Genomic DNA, 14,412 nt, shown 5'->3' on the forward strand with positions numbered 1-14,412 from the left:
CTTAAAGGCAGAGAACCTTTCCTGGCTGTAGGCACTTGGAGACATGACAATAAAAGAATGGTCAGAGTAGTGTGATGTGAGAAGAACTAGACCTACTCTATTTGCTTTGAAGATGGAGGAAGAGGCCATGAGCCAAGGAATGTGGGTCATCTCTAGAAAAGCAGAGTAACTGATTTTCCCCTAGAGCTTTCAGAAAGGAATGCAGCCCTGCCGATGCCTTGATTTTAGCCCAGTGAGACCCATGTTGGATTTCTAACTTACAGAACTGTAAGATAATACATTTGAATGGCTTAAACCACTACATTTGTGATCATTTGTTCTGGCAGCCACAGAAAACTAATACAGCATGTTACATTTTTTCCCATCCTTTAAATTTATCTGTGTCTTTAAATTTAAAGTCTTTTTTCTTATAGATAGCATTTAGTGGTGAAAATACAGTATCTAAAACGAAAGTTTTACTGGATGGGATTAAAGCAGATAAACACTACAGAATTTTAAAAATCAATAAACTTAAAGATATAGCAACAGAAACTATCCAAACTGATTGATATTATTCCACAGGTCACTGAGTCTCTATTCTTTTTTTTTTTTTTTCCCAGTCTTTTTTTCCCTCTGAGCTTTTTGAGGATAGTTTTACCCCTAGAAGTTCCACTTAGTTCTTTTTTATATCTTACATTTCTCACCTCATTATGTTTATGTTTTTCTCCTAGTTTGGGTCTCATTTTCCTGCTTTTTCACATATCTAGTAATTGTTTTATGCTATGCTGGACATTCTGAATGTGACTTTGTTGAGTGCTGGATTTTGTTGTTTTCCTTTAAAGAGTGTTGGGCTTTGTTTTTGCAAGTAGTTAAGTTACCCGTGGATCCACTTGGTCCTTTCAAGACTACTTTCCAGGCTTTTTTGAAGGGCCAGTCTAGAGTAATCATTATTCTAGGGTTAATCTATCCCTACTGCTGTGGTGCGATCACTCTGTCATCTGACTGAACGCCATCAAGGTCTCTTCAGACTGGCTGGTCAGAGCTCTAATCTCTTCCAGCCTGTGTGAGCCCTGAGAATTGTTCAGCTTAAACCCCGTCATTATTTGCTGAGTCTTGTAGAGTGTTACCCTGGATGTGTACAGTTCAGTGTTTAGCAACAGACTCAAGGGGGCTCTCTGCGGGTTCCTGGAGCTTTCTTCGTATAACTCCTTCTTCTCTACCTCTGCCCCGTAAATTCCAGCCACCTCAGCCTCCCCAAGCTCCAGTGTCTATGACCTCAACTCCGAGAGATTGTCGTGCTCTGCTTTGGTCCCCCTCCCTGCATAGCCATCTTGAAAGTTCCTCCCAGGCGGCAAGCCAGGGCGATCAGGGCTCACCTGGTTTGCATTCCTTTTCTCAGGAACCGTAGCCCTGTGCAGCTAGTTTCCCAATGTCTGGAAATTGGTTTTTAAATATATGTGTATCCTGGAATATAGCAATTTTCTAGCCGTTGATAGAAGAAGGGCAAATGCAGTCCCAGTTCTTGGCTTCCGGCCAATTTTTTATGGCTGGAAGCCAAAAACTACATGTTTAACGAGCACCTCAGGTGATTCCGATGCACCTTAATGTGGAGCGCTCCCGGGCTGGAGAGCAATAAAGGGAATGCCTTTCCAGGTCACAGGACACCTTCATGTTCGTTGTCATGTCATCCTCAATCCACCCTCTGAGGATGGCTGGGAAGAGATTACCATTCCCCTTTCAGGACACTTTTTTTTTTTTTTGGCCGCATCACGCGGCTTGCAGGATCTTAGTTCCCCGACCAGGCATTGAACCTGGGCCGTTGGCAGTGACAACACGGAGTCCTAACCACTGGACCGCCAGGGAAGTCCATCTTCCTGGTATTTTCTATTTTGTGTAAAGCGCTCTTCCTCACTCTGAATCCCTGCGTGTCCAGATCCCATCCCATCAAGGTTCAGTATAAAGACCACTGACACCGTGAGCATCTTCCATCCTCTCTTCTTTGTTTGGATTCTCATAGCGCCTTGATGTCTCTCTCTCTCTCTGACTTTAACCACTCTCTCTGTTATCTGGCTATCCATGTAGTTGTCTTCTCCTCCTAGACTGCAAACTCCTCCAGGGCAAGAATTAGTGCCTTATAAATCTGGGCACCCACCCCACCACACCTGATCTGCCCTCATCCCAGGGCCTTGGGCCAATATTGCAGTGATATGTGTTCAGTGGAAGAATAAGGTGGTGGTTGACAGCGGTGAGAGAGAGGACAGTGCACAGTTATGCTCAGTCGTAGGGAAGAATTCAGCCACAGAAAATGGCGCTTTACCCCCTTGAGCCTCCGATGTCGCTTTTGTTTTCCTACTGATTGTTTTATTTTTTGGCCATGCCGTGCAGCATGTGGGATCTTAGCTCCCCCGACCAGGGATCGAACCCGCAGCCCCTGCGGTGGAAGCACGGAGTCTTAACCACTGGACCGCCAGGGAAGTCCCTCCGACGTCTCTTTTAAAATGACGTGGTAGGACACTTGGTTAAATTGTGTGTGTGTGTGGTGTGTGTATGTACTTTTCTACGTGTATGCATAATCAACAGTAAAATGTTTCAACACTGAGGTCAGTTCAGGAAGACTTCCTGAAGGAGGTGGGGTTTTAAGACTTCCCTCTTAGCTAGGACGTATATGTTGGTAAAATTATAACTCTAGGGTAACTTGGTAAGAGCAGAAGGAATACTGATGAGGGCTTTGATGCCCAATGGACAGCAAGGGATTCAGTTTTTCTGGCCCAGGGTGTGAATCTGTGCCTTTCTTCTCCCTCAACGACCTGACCACCTCTGTCCACACGATGCCTCGCACGGTGGGGGATGAGTGGGCTGGGAATCCTCTCACTTCAGCACAGAAGACCCACGGATTTCACACATAGCTCTTACTGGACAGCTCGCCAGATGGGCAGGTGGGGCTGGGGAAGAAACAGTGGCAGTGTCTGCTCCGGCCCACGAGATTCAATGGATGCCAGACAACTAGAGGGGGCATTCGGGGGCATTTTGTCCAACCCTCTGCCTCTGGGCTCCATACAAACCAGAACTCGGGCTCACACATGCTTCTTATGTATTTTGTTGCCAGGACTGTAAATAAATCAGGCTATCAGCCTACAGGGAAGTAAAGCAAACACAGCCTCTTCCAGTGACCTTTTGGGCCTGTTTTCACAGGTGTTTGCCTTATTATATAATAACCGTGATGATAGTCCTAGCCAGAATTTGTATTTCACTCTCTGTGCCTGGGTTTTCTTAACTGTAAAATGGGAATAATAACTGAATCCCCATCATAAGTTGTAAGAATATTGTAAGGATAAATAGTGCGTGAGATGTGCAATCACACGTATTCATTTTATTTGATTCTCAGCGAGTGGTTAGCAAGACAAGTACGTTTTTCAGATGTGGCAAGTGAGGCTCAGAGAGGGTGAGTAGCTTTCCTGACGTTACACAGCCAATGATGGCAGCACCAGGACCGGAACCCAGGTCTCCTATTCTAAGCCCCTACTCCTCTTCCTCTGCACCACATATTCGGACATCCTGATAGGACGTGGAAAGAATACTTTAGGGGATGGTCAGCAATGACCTTATACTTGTATGTGTGCTTAAATGAGGTGAAGCATTAAAGCACTTAGAGCCATGTCTGGCACAGAGCACGTGTCCAATAAAATCAGCTTTATTTTAATAAAGCTTATATAACACGGTAATAAATATAGTAATGCTATACCATGTACAAAGTACTTTCACAGATACACAGTGTCATTTAGTCCTCCTCCATGGAGTATCTGTATTAACCTGATTGTACAGAAAAGGGTGCAGGGGCACACGGGAATAATGTGGCTTTCCCAAGGCTAGTAGATGCCAGAGCCCGAGACCCCCCTCAGGCCAGGCTGCCCTGGGTCTCCTCAGACAGGGCTTCTTTCAAACGCAGCCCAGGAGGTGGCGTTTCTGTGTCTCACAGAGCGAAGTTCAGTTGAGGGTGTGCAGTTCATGGCATGGGCCTCAGAAGGAGCCTCCGAGGTCATCCTGCAGTCGGGGTTTGAGCTGGGGAAGCCCTAGTCACCCTAACTGCCCCCCGATGGATCAGGCCAGTCCTGCCGGGTTCCGGGCCATTCCGAAGGCATCCCAAGCTTTCTGGCTTGAAGAGAGCTGCACACCCATTCTCCCAAGATACCATTTCCTTGGGGCTCCTCTGGATGTAGGAATGGAAAAGAACGTGGATTCTGGAGGAGGCAGTTGTGGGTTTGAACCCTCACTCTAACCCTTCCACCCATAAGGCCTTGGGGAAATTACTCACCTTCTCTGAGTCTGCGTTCCTTCACCCGTACGGTGGACCTCATGCGGATGCTGTGGCTACACGGTACCTGCTATAGAGTACACGCCACCGGCTTCCAGAGTAGGGGCAGTACAGGTTTCTCCGGAGTCATGGTCGCTGTCTCTGCGCATCCCCACCTCCATCTGTGAAGGGGTCAGTAGCGGTATCCCCTGAGCTCACATCTGTGAATGTTCTGTGTGAACAGGAAAGTGGTGAATACATAGTTTTAGGAGGAAGTCCAGATCCAAACAGAACCTGTGGGCCCAGCTGAAGGTGGGAACACCCCTCCGCCATTGTCCCCCCATCTCCAGCCCCAGTAAAAGGCCTGCCTTGAATTTGGAGAAGGTCATAAGCCTCCACGGCAGATGCCTAGAGATGCTCCAGAAAGCCCTGGAGTGATAAGGGCACTGTCCTCCTCCTTTGAGGGAGTGCTGTGCGTGTCGCTGAGAACATTTGAGAGGCTGCAGCTGGAGCCACAGGTCTGCGAACCCTGGTTACTGGTTCGAATCCTTCCCCTTTGCCCCGACAAGCCCGTGAGTTGGGGCCAAGGTCTGCTTTTCTCCAGACCTCAGGAGTCCCGCTGTGGAGTCGGGGTGGAGGTGGAATCACTGGATCCAGGAGAAAGAATGGCCTGGGCGCTCACCTACCTGAGGACACCCTCCCCCGCAAACGCAAGCATCCCACCGTGTCGTCCCAAATCACCAGGCTCTGCCCCAGATTTCCCAGGACAAGCAAGTCCCTGCGTCACGAGATGGTTGTCTAATTTCAGGATGACAGCATGGCTAGGAAGATTCTACTTACATTGAGCTGTAATCTGCCTCCCTTGACCTTTCTCCCATGGGTCAAGTTCAGCCCTCTGAAGTCTCATTATACCAGCCAATCCCTTTTAACCCCTTCCAGCTCTGCCTTTCCAGGAATAGGGAGAGATGAGGGAGAGGGAGGAGGGAGGAAGCCACAGCCAAAACGCCTGACTTTCTCACATGGCATCGTCTCCACAGAAGCTGTGGGTGTCACATTTGACAAATTGTTTTGAAATATTCTCTTTTTCTGATTGCTGCCAACTTTTCCTCACCACCCCCCCCACCGCCCCACCCACAGAAGCTGCTCTGAGAATGACCCAGGAAGTGGGAAGCAATCCTAGCACCCCACCCCCTGGGGCTTCTCCAGTTTGAATGGCAATACTTAGTAGTTTTCACCTCTTTATCCTTTTTAATAGTTTTTCAGAAGAATCCTTCTTTATCAAATAGACTCTTGCGTGGAACACGGATGGGTGGATGAACAGAGAGGCGGGTGGTTAGATAAGATGGGGATGGCGTGGTTACATAGGTGTGCTGTAGAGCCAGACCACAAGGTTTAAGTCCTTGCTCCGTCACTTACTAGCTGTGTGACCCGGAGCGAGTCACTTAACTATTCAGCTCCTCAGTTTCCTCATCTGAAGATGGGCGTAATGGTTAAAACCCACCTTATAGGAATATTGTGACTACTAAATGAGTTACTACATCTAAAGCCTTAAGATAACCCCTGGAGCAGTGAGTGTCTGCCATGACGATGGTGATGATGATGATATGGTGGTGATGATGGTGGTGGTAGTGATGGTGGTGTTGATGATGGTGATGATGGTGGTGGTGGTGGTGTTGATGGTGATGATGATGATATGGTGGTGATGATGGTGGTGGTGGTGATGGTGGTGTTGATGATGGTGATGATGGTGGTGGTGGTGGTGGTGGTGGTGTTGATGGTGATGATGATATGGTGGTGGTGATGGTGGTGTTGATGATGGTGATGGTGGTGGTGGTGGTGTTGATGATGGTGATGATGATGATATGGTGGTGATGGTGGTGGTGGTGTTGATGGTGATGGTGGTGGTGGTGGTGATGGTGGTGATGATGATGGTGGTGGTGGTGGTGATGGTGGTGGTGATGATGTTGATGATGGTGATGATGGTGGTGGTGGTGGTGGTGTTGATGGTGATGATGATGATATGGTGGTGATGGTGGTGTTGATGGTGATGATGATGTGGTGGTGATGGTGGTGTTGATGATGGTGATGATGGTGGTGGTGGTGGTGGTGTTGATGGTGATGATGATGATATGGTGGTGGTGGTGGTGTTGATGGTGATGATGATATGGTGGTGGTGATGGTGGTGTTGATGATGGTGATGGTGGTGGTGGTGGTGTTGATGGTGATGATGATATGGTGGTGATGGTGGTGGTGGTGTTGATGGTGATGGTGGTGGTGGTGGTGATGGTGTTGATGATGATGGTGGTGGTGGTGGTGATGGTGGTGTTGATGGTGATGATGTTGATGATGGTGATGATGGTGGTGGTGGTGTTGATGATGGTGATGATGATGGTGATGATGATCAGTGACTGAAGTTGGGGAGACTCTCCCTTCCTCCAACCAGTGTAATTCTTGAGACATTGGAGGTTCTGGGAACACTGCTTGGAGACCACTTATCTAGTTCATTTTCTCATTTGACAGAGACCTAGAGAAGGGTCACACGATGGAGTGCTGTAGAACAAAGCCAGATCTTGAGCTGAGGTCTCCTGCCTCCTGGCCTTTGCAATTCTCAAATATCTTTCTGCACGAGCCGAGCTGTGGACCCAAGTCAAAGCCAAGGACAAGGAATCAGCGTCACCCAGCAGCCAGCGGGTCTGACCTTGGCTGAGCTGCTCTATGCCCCGTTCCCTCCAGGCTGGCTCCCAGAGGTCCTGTGCAGAGGAAGTAGCAACTTTGGGTCTCTTGGAGTAAGGGTGGAGGCTGAAAGGTGGGGAGGAGGTGGGTGAAGGCAGTGAGCTGCGAAGCTTAATTCACACAGAGGCCAGGGCTTAAGAGCACAGGCTACAAGATGTTACATGCTGTACGTGCAAAATGCAGTGATTAATTGACAGGCGAGTCTGGAGACCCATCAGCCTTTCTCCGTCCCCTCTCCCCTCCTCTCTCACTCTCACTGTGAAACATGAGAGGAAGCATCTCTCCCCAAACACGCAATTCCAGGCAGGGGTGCCCCTCTGACATTTATGTTGCATCTCCAAGGTGATAGAGGACGGAGGTCTTTAGTTTTTATCAAAACCAAATGAACTGTTTCTCTTATATCAAGTGACACCCCTCACTCATTCATTTAACACGTTTTTTGAGTGTCTACTATGTATGTTCTGAAGGGTCACCTTCATGAGCATGTGACCTGTGAAATGACACAAGGTCCTATGCTCAGAAGGACCCTGCATTTGGTTTAATGCTGTGCTGCCAACATCTTGAAATCGTTCATCAGTTTACCTTGACGTTGTTGTTTTGTAAGGTGGTCAGGGAAGTCCAGTGCAGGGGGAGCGCACGCGGACAGGAGACGAGTCATGCGAGTGTGTCCTGACCCTTCAGCCCACTCCCGTGCAGCGTTCTCGACACCCCGTGGGCAGGGAGCTCCAGGGGACACACACCGTGGGGTCAGTGCAGGGAGACTCAAGTCAGCACAGAGGGGAGGGTTGTCAGGTCCCCGACTGACGGGTGGGGGGCCCAAGGGCTGGAGAGGCCACACCATCCATCCAACGCAGAGCTGGCTCTGTGCGCAGAAAGGAGGCAGTGATATTCGAAGAGACACAAATGACCAAGAAACCTTATCACATCCTTTGCTACTGATGTTACGTCCCTATTAACCAACGCTTAGGCTGAAAATGGTTACACGGAAGGAAAGGAAAAGACAGAGCAGCCGCCAGCTCCCTTTCCTTGCAGCCCTGCCTGAGTCATCAGTGACCCGAGGCAGAGTGCCGGGGTGGAATGGCGCATGTCAGGAGGGAGAGAGACGTCCGAGTTCGTTCATGCAGCACGTCCATTGCTCCCGTAAGAATGAAATACATACACATGAACCCGCCGTGAACTGTGTGACTTTGCTGATTCCACATAGCAGCTAAAGGCTCACATTTCCATTTAAAATTTGCAACGTACAGTGTAAAGATGAATGAAAATTCGTGACGATAATTTAAATTTATTTTTTAACCTTTTAACTTAGGATAACACGAAAGAGCAAATAAAAGTACTATGACAAACTATACTTCAATAAAATGTTTTTAAAAATAAACTATAGGGCTTCCCTGGTGGCGCAGTGGTTGAGAGTCCGCCTGCCGATGCAGGGGACACGGGTTCGTGCCCCGGTCTGGGAAGATCCCACATGCCGCGGAGTGGCTGGGCCCGTGAGCCATGGCCGCTGGGCCTGTGCGTCCGGAACCTGTGCTCCGCAATGGGAGAGGCCGCAACAGTGAGAGGCCCGCGTACCACAAACAAACAAACAAACAAACAAACTATAATGGAAAAGAATCTTGAAAGAATATATCTAGATACATATAGATATATTCTTTTTAAGATTCTTTTCCATTAGATATATATAACTGAATCACTTTGTTATACACCAGAAACTAACACAACACTGTAAGGCAACTACAATCAAAAACAAATTTTTTAAAAAATACTGTGACAAGTCGAGAGAGAAAGAGAACACAGAAGAAAAGAAAAAGCTGTATATTTTACTACCTTTAATGACACTTTTTTCCTACTTCTTGAACAGTGCCCTGCATTTTCATTTTACATGGGGCCCACACATTACATAGCAGCCCTGGGGTGAGGTACCAGGGACACAGGATCTACAAAATACAGTCCCTGTCCTCATAGAGCCTACCAGTCTAGTGAGAGAAACATAGGTTAACCGAATGATCCTAGAAATACATCATTACAAGCTGATCAGTGCTAAGTAAAAATATTATAGGGTTCCCTCAGGGCATGTAGTAGCAGGACCTAAACTAGCCTTGGGGTCAGGGGAGACTTCCCTGAGGCAGTGATGTGTGAACAATAAGAAGGTGTTAGTGAAGTAAAGAACAAGGAATGACTGTTCCAGACAGAGGGGACAGCCTGTGCAAAGGCCCTGAGGCAGGAGAGACCCTGACATCCCAGGAAAAGAAAGCCACCTGACTGGAACATGGCCCAGTCTTATAAATCCCATTAGGAATTGATCTTTCTCCTAGAAGTTATGGAAAGCCATTAAGAATCTAAATAGAGAACTTCCCTGGCGGTCCAGTGGTTAAGACTCTGAGCTTCCACTGCATGGGGGGTGGGTTTGATCCCTGGCCAGGGAACTAAGATTCTGCAGGCAGCATGGCATGGCCAAAAAATTAAAATTAAAAAGCAAACAAAAAACCTAAATAGAATTCCTCCCCCCAACACACACACACAAAGTATCTAAATAGGAGAGTAAATGGGATCAAATCTGTTTTGGGTTTTTAAAATAAATTTATTTGTTTATTTTTGGCTGCGTTGGGTCCTTGTTGCTGTGCGCGGGCATTCTCTAGTTGCTGCAAGCGGGGGCTACTCTTTGTTGCGGTGCGCAGGCTTCTTATTGCAGTGGCTCCTCTTGTTGTGGAGCACGGGCTCTAGCCACACGGGCTTCAGTGGCTGTGGCATGTGGGCTCAGTAGTTGTGGCTCGTGGGCTCTAGAGCGCAGGCTCAGTAGTTGTGGCGCACAGGCTTAGTTGCTCTGCGGCATGTGGGACTTCCTGGACGAGGGCTCGAACCTGTGTCCCCTGCATTGGCAGGCGGATTCTTAACCACTGCGCCACTGGGGGAAACCCTCAAATCTGTTTTTAAAAAGTTATTTCACTGTTACCGTGTGATGAAATAAAACCCTGGTGGTCCAGTGGTTAGGATTCCGTGCTTCCACTGAAGAGGGTACAGGTTTGATCCCTGGTCAGGGAACTAAGATCCCACATGCCATGCGGCGCGGCCAAAAAAAAAATTATATTTTAAGGCGGGACAAGAAAAAATTAAACATAAAATTCTCTCTCTGTGTTTGTTTGGGCCTTCTCCCTCCCTCCCTAATGTGCAGTGTGCACCTGCATTACGCATTAATCAAAACTTTTCAAAGACGGGAGTGCCTTCTTAGCTGTGGAAATCAATTTTTTTTCTTTCTTCTGATGCTAGCAATGTAACTCCTTAAAAGAAGAATGTTCTTTCCCAGCTCTGCAGGGGGTCATGGCGACTTGCTGCTCGCTTTGTATGCACTTACCTGGACTGTGTATCCTTGGTGAGCTTTATGTAAAACATCAGTGTGTCATTTTAATGTACAGTCCTTTATCTCGAAAATGTGTATGACTGTGCCTTCCACTTCTAACAGGCGGAACAGTTCTCAGATCTTTATGAGAATCTGCTTCCCAGGTTATAATTCTCAGTTTGGGGAATTTCCTGGTGGTCCACTAGTTAGGATTTGGCACTTGCACTGCTGTGGCCTGGGTTCAATCCCTGGTCGAGGATCTAAGATCCCACAAGCTGTGCAGTGCGACCAAAATGATAATAATAATAAGCCTCAGTTTGGCTCGAATAAAATTCCCTTTTTTTCTTCTTAACTTGATAATTAATTGAATTTTCATCAACAAATGAAAATGAAATTTCATCATTCACTCCGGTGAGTCCAGAGACCTCCTTTCTGATTCCTAGACCTGGAATGAAATACCTGAGTGACCCGGATCAAGTTCCTGGGTCACGTGAGAACCTGGGTGTCTTCAGGAGCATAACGAGGGTCTGACGATGGGCACCTCCTTCACTACAGACCACTTACCAGGGGTAACGTTATGTCAGCCTCTTCACATACCTGGAGTAATTCGATGTATCCAGTCATTGCTATGTTCTAGAGCTATTTTATACAGTCCATTCCCCACCTGCAGGATCCTATTTTCTTTTTCTTTTTCTTTTTTTTTTTTTTCTGGCCACGCTGCGCTGCACTGCTTGTGCGATCTTAGTTTCCCTGACCAGGCATGGAATCTCAGCCCTCAGCATTGAGAGTGCGGAGTCCTAACCACTGGACCGCCAGGGCATTCCCAGGATCGTATTTTATATAATGAGGAGTGTTTCTGGGAAAAGCATGTCCGAAGTTGGAGTCTGCGGACAGCCAGCAACTGCCCTCCGGCCTCAGCCTCTTCCTCTTTGTTGTCTTAACTTTAACCTTATCCTTACTGCAGCCCCCACCAATCTCCCTGGTTCACTTCACTTCTCTGCTAGTATTTGATGAGCACCTCCTATGATCTGGGGATGCAACAGTAAAAAACAAACGAAAAAACAAGCAAAAATGATTTTTAAAAAGAATTGGAGAAAAATAAAGAAGAAAGAGGAGTAGGGAGTATGGGAGTTGGGGCAGAGGTGAGTGGCAATTTTTTAAAGGGTGCCCATGGAAGGCCTCACTGTGATGGCAAAACTTTAGCAATAATCTGAAGGGGGCAAGGGAGTGAGTCCTGCTTTTAGGTGCAGGAAGAGCATTCCAGGAACAGGGAACAGCAAATGCCACGGCTGGGAGGCAGATGCTTGCCTGGTGGTTTTGGATATCAGCCAGTGGGCCCTGTGGCTCCTGTGCAGTGAGCCAGGGGCACAGTGGCTGGAGATGAGGTCAGAGAGGTGCAGGTGAGGCTCAAACTGAGGAGGGCGGGTAGGCGGTATCGGTTCTCTACTGCCGGAAACAAATGATCGGAAACTTGGCAGCTTCAAACAACACACATCAGCTCATAGTTTCTGAAGATCGGGAGCGTGGGCACAGCTTAACTGGGTCCTCCGTAAGACTGCAGTCAAGCTGTGGGCCAGGGTTGGGTCCTCATCTAGGGGCAGGCTTCATATCCTTGCCGACTGCTGGACGGAAGGCCTCAGTGCTTGTTGGACGTCAGCTGGACGTGTCTTCCAGCTCCTTGCTGTATGGCCCTCTCCATATGGCAGCTCAACACAGCAGCCTCCTTCTTCAAAGGCAGCAAGGGAGTCAGTGCTCTAGCGAGACCAGTGTAACGATCATGGATGTTATATACTCTGGATGCATAATCACATATATACTGTCATCTTTGCTGTGCTTTATTGATTAGAAGCAAGGCACGGGCCCTGCCCACCCCCAAGGGCCGGGGGGGTTATACAATGGTGTGAGTACCAGGAGGTGGGATCATGCGGGTCACCTTAGAGTCTGTCCACGCCGTCCTCTGTCCCTCAGTGACTCATGTCCATTGCACCTGCAAAACACATTCACTTCCCTCCCAAGACACCCTAAAGCTCAGGGTCCAGAATCTCATCTAAATCAGGTTTAGGTGTAGGTGAGTTTCCTTTAGGTATTCCTCTTACCTGCCCTGTACAACTAAAGATGCAAGTTATCTGCCTGCCCACACACAGCATACCATGGCAGGACAACAGCTACAGACATTTCTGCTCAAAATCTGCTCAAAAAGTAACAGGGGAGGGTAGCAGGAGAGGTACAAAGGAATCGCTGGTCCATAGAGGTTCTGAAATTCACTGAGCCAATGTTGGGTGTTCCCTGCTTAGGTTTTGTTTTGGTTTTTTAATTAATTAATTAATTAATTAATTAATTAATTTTTGGCTGCGTTGGGTCTTCGTTAGACCCAGGATTGACAGACAGTGCTGTGGGAACTGACACAGACAAGGCTCCTGTCCATTTCCGAGGGACACCCCCTGCACTTCCCCAGGGATGAGGGGATGAGGACTCCCCTCCCCCAGCAGGCTGTAGCCACTCCCCTTCACATCCTGCCCCTCGGGGGGCCTGTCCCAACACACACGTGTCAGCCCACTAAAGCAAACAGCATTTGGACTGCCGGTCCCTCTGTCGGCAAAACTTGCTCAGTGTCTTTATACATGATGTTGAGACTGAGAATACAAAGAGAAATAAGACACGGTCTGTGTGCTGGAGAAGCTTCCGGTCCAGTGATGGTTATACCGCTGGAGGTGAGACCCACTCTGCCAGCACCTAAGGAAGACGGGGGAGAAGGGCACAGAGGGTATGGAGGGATGCAGAGACACCTGAGCCTTATGATACACACAGCAGACACGGCCGGCCCCGTGAAACACATTCTCAACATTGCCAGGTCGAGTTGTCTCTGCCCTCTTCCAGCCCCCACTCCCCTCCTACCCCCAACCTCCACCCCGGCGTCAAGCTACCTTTGACCCTGCCCTAGAAAGCCTTCCACCCTGCCTTGCCACCTGAAGCCAGTTAGGTCCCTCTTAGCCTTTCCCTCTAGAGAAGAGTTGCCCAACAGAAATACAGTGTGAGCAACATGCATGATTTTTAAATTTCTGGTAACCATATTTTTTAAAGTAAAAAAAAAGTGCTTGCTTCGGCAGCACATATACTAAAATTGGAACGATACAGAGAAGATTAGCATGACCCCTGCACAAGGAGGCCATGCAGATTTATGAAGCGTTCCATATTTTTTGGCCTCTATGGGAAAAGAATCTAAAAAAGAGTGGATCTATGTATATGTATAACTGATTCACTTTACTGTACACCTGAAACTAACACAATATTGTAAATCAACTATACTCCAGTAAAAAAACTTTTTTTAATCTTAAAAAAGTGAAATTAATTTCAATAATATATTTATTTAACTTGTATCTAAAATATTATCATTTCAACATGTAATCATGTACAAAATTACTGAGGTCCTTGAAAAAATTCTTTTTTTTCATACTAAGTCCTAGAGGTATACTGTGTATTTTACACTTACACCACATTTCAATTTGGATGCTAAATTTTTATTGGAAATATGTGGCCTGTGTTCAGATTTCACAACATTCACATTGAAAAGTAAGTTCACATACTCAAATTATCTCACCAATACTTACGTTTTCCAATAACTAAATGGAGAGAGTAACAACTTTTAATTTTTAGTGAAAATTAAGCACATTAGCAGTTCGCTTCCTCAGTTGCACACACAAGCTGCATTTCCAGTGCTCGGACACTCACTTGTGACTAGTGGCTACCAGAGTGTAAGCCTCTGCTGTCTGGGCCCCGGGTCCAGCACCCACTTGGGCTCCTCCAGTTACCCAGACTTACCCAGACCCTCTGTGCGCATGTCTCCATTCAAAGGGGCTCCCCTGCCTACCCACACCCCGGCCTGTGGGAGTCACCCATGACTCATACGCGTCCCTGCTCCCCTGGCACACTTTCACCTACCTGGGCCTCCTACCAAGATTAAGTCTCCACGTATAGACATCAGCATATCAGAAAGCCAATTTGCATAGGCAAATTCAGGATCTGGAGACATATTCCCCCCACAGATTGGGAGCCCAGGAAATCGGGCCTTGTC

This window comes from Mesoplodon bidens, assembly GCF_964165515.1.
Source record: "Mesoplodon bidens genome assembly, chromosome: 11".
NCBI classification, from domain to species: Eukaryota; Metazoa; Chordata; class Mammalia; order Artiodactyla; family Ziphiidae; genus Mesoplodon; species Mesoplodon bidens.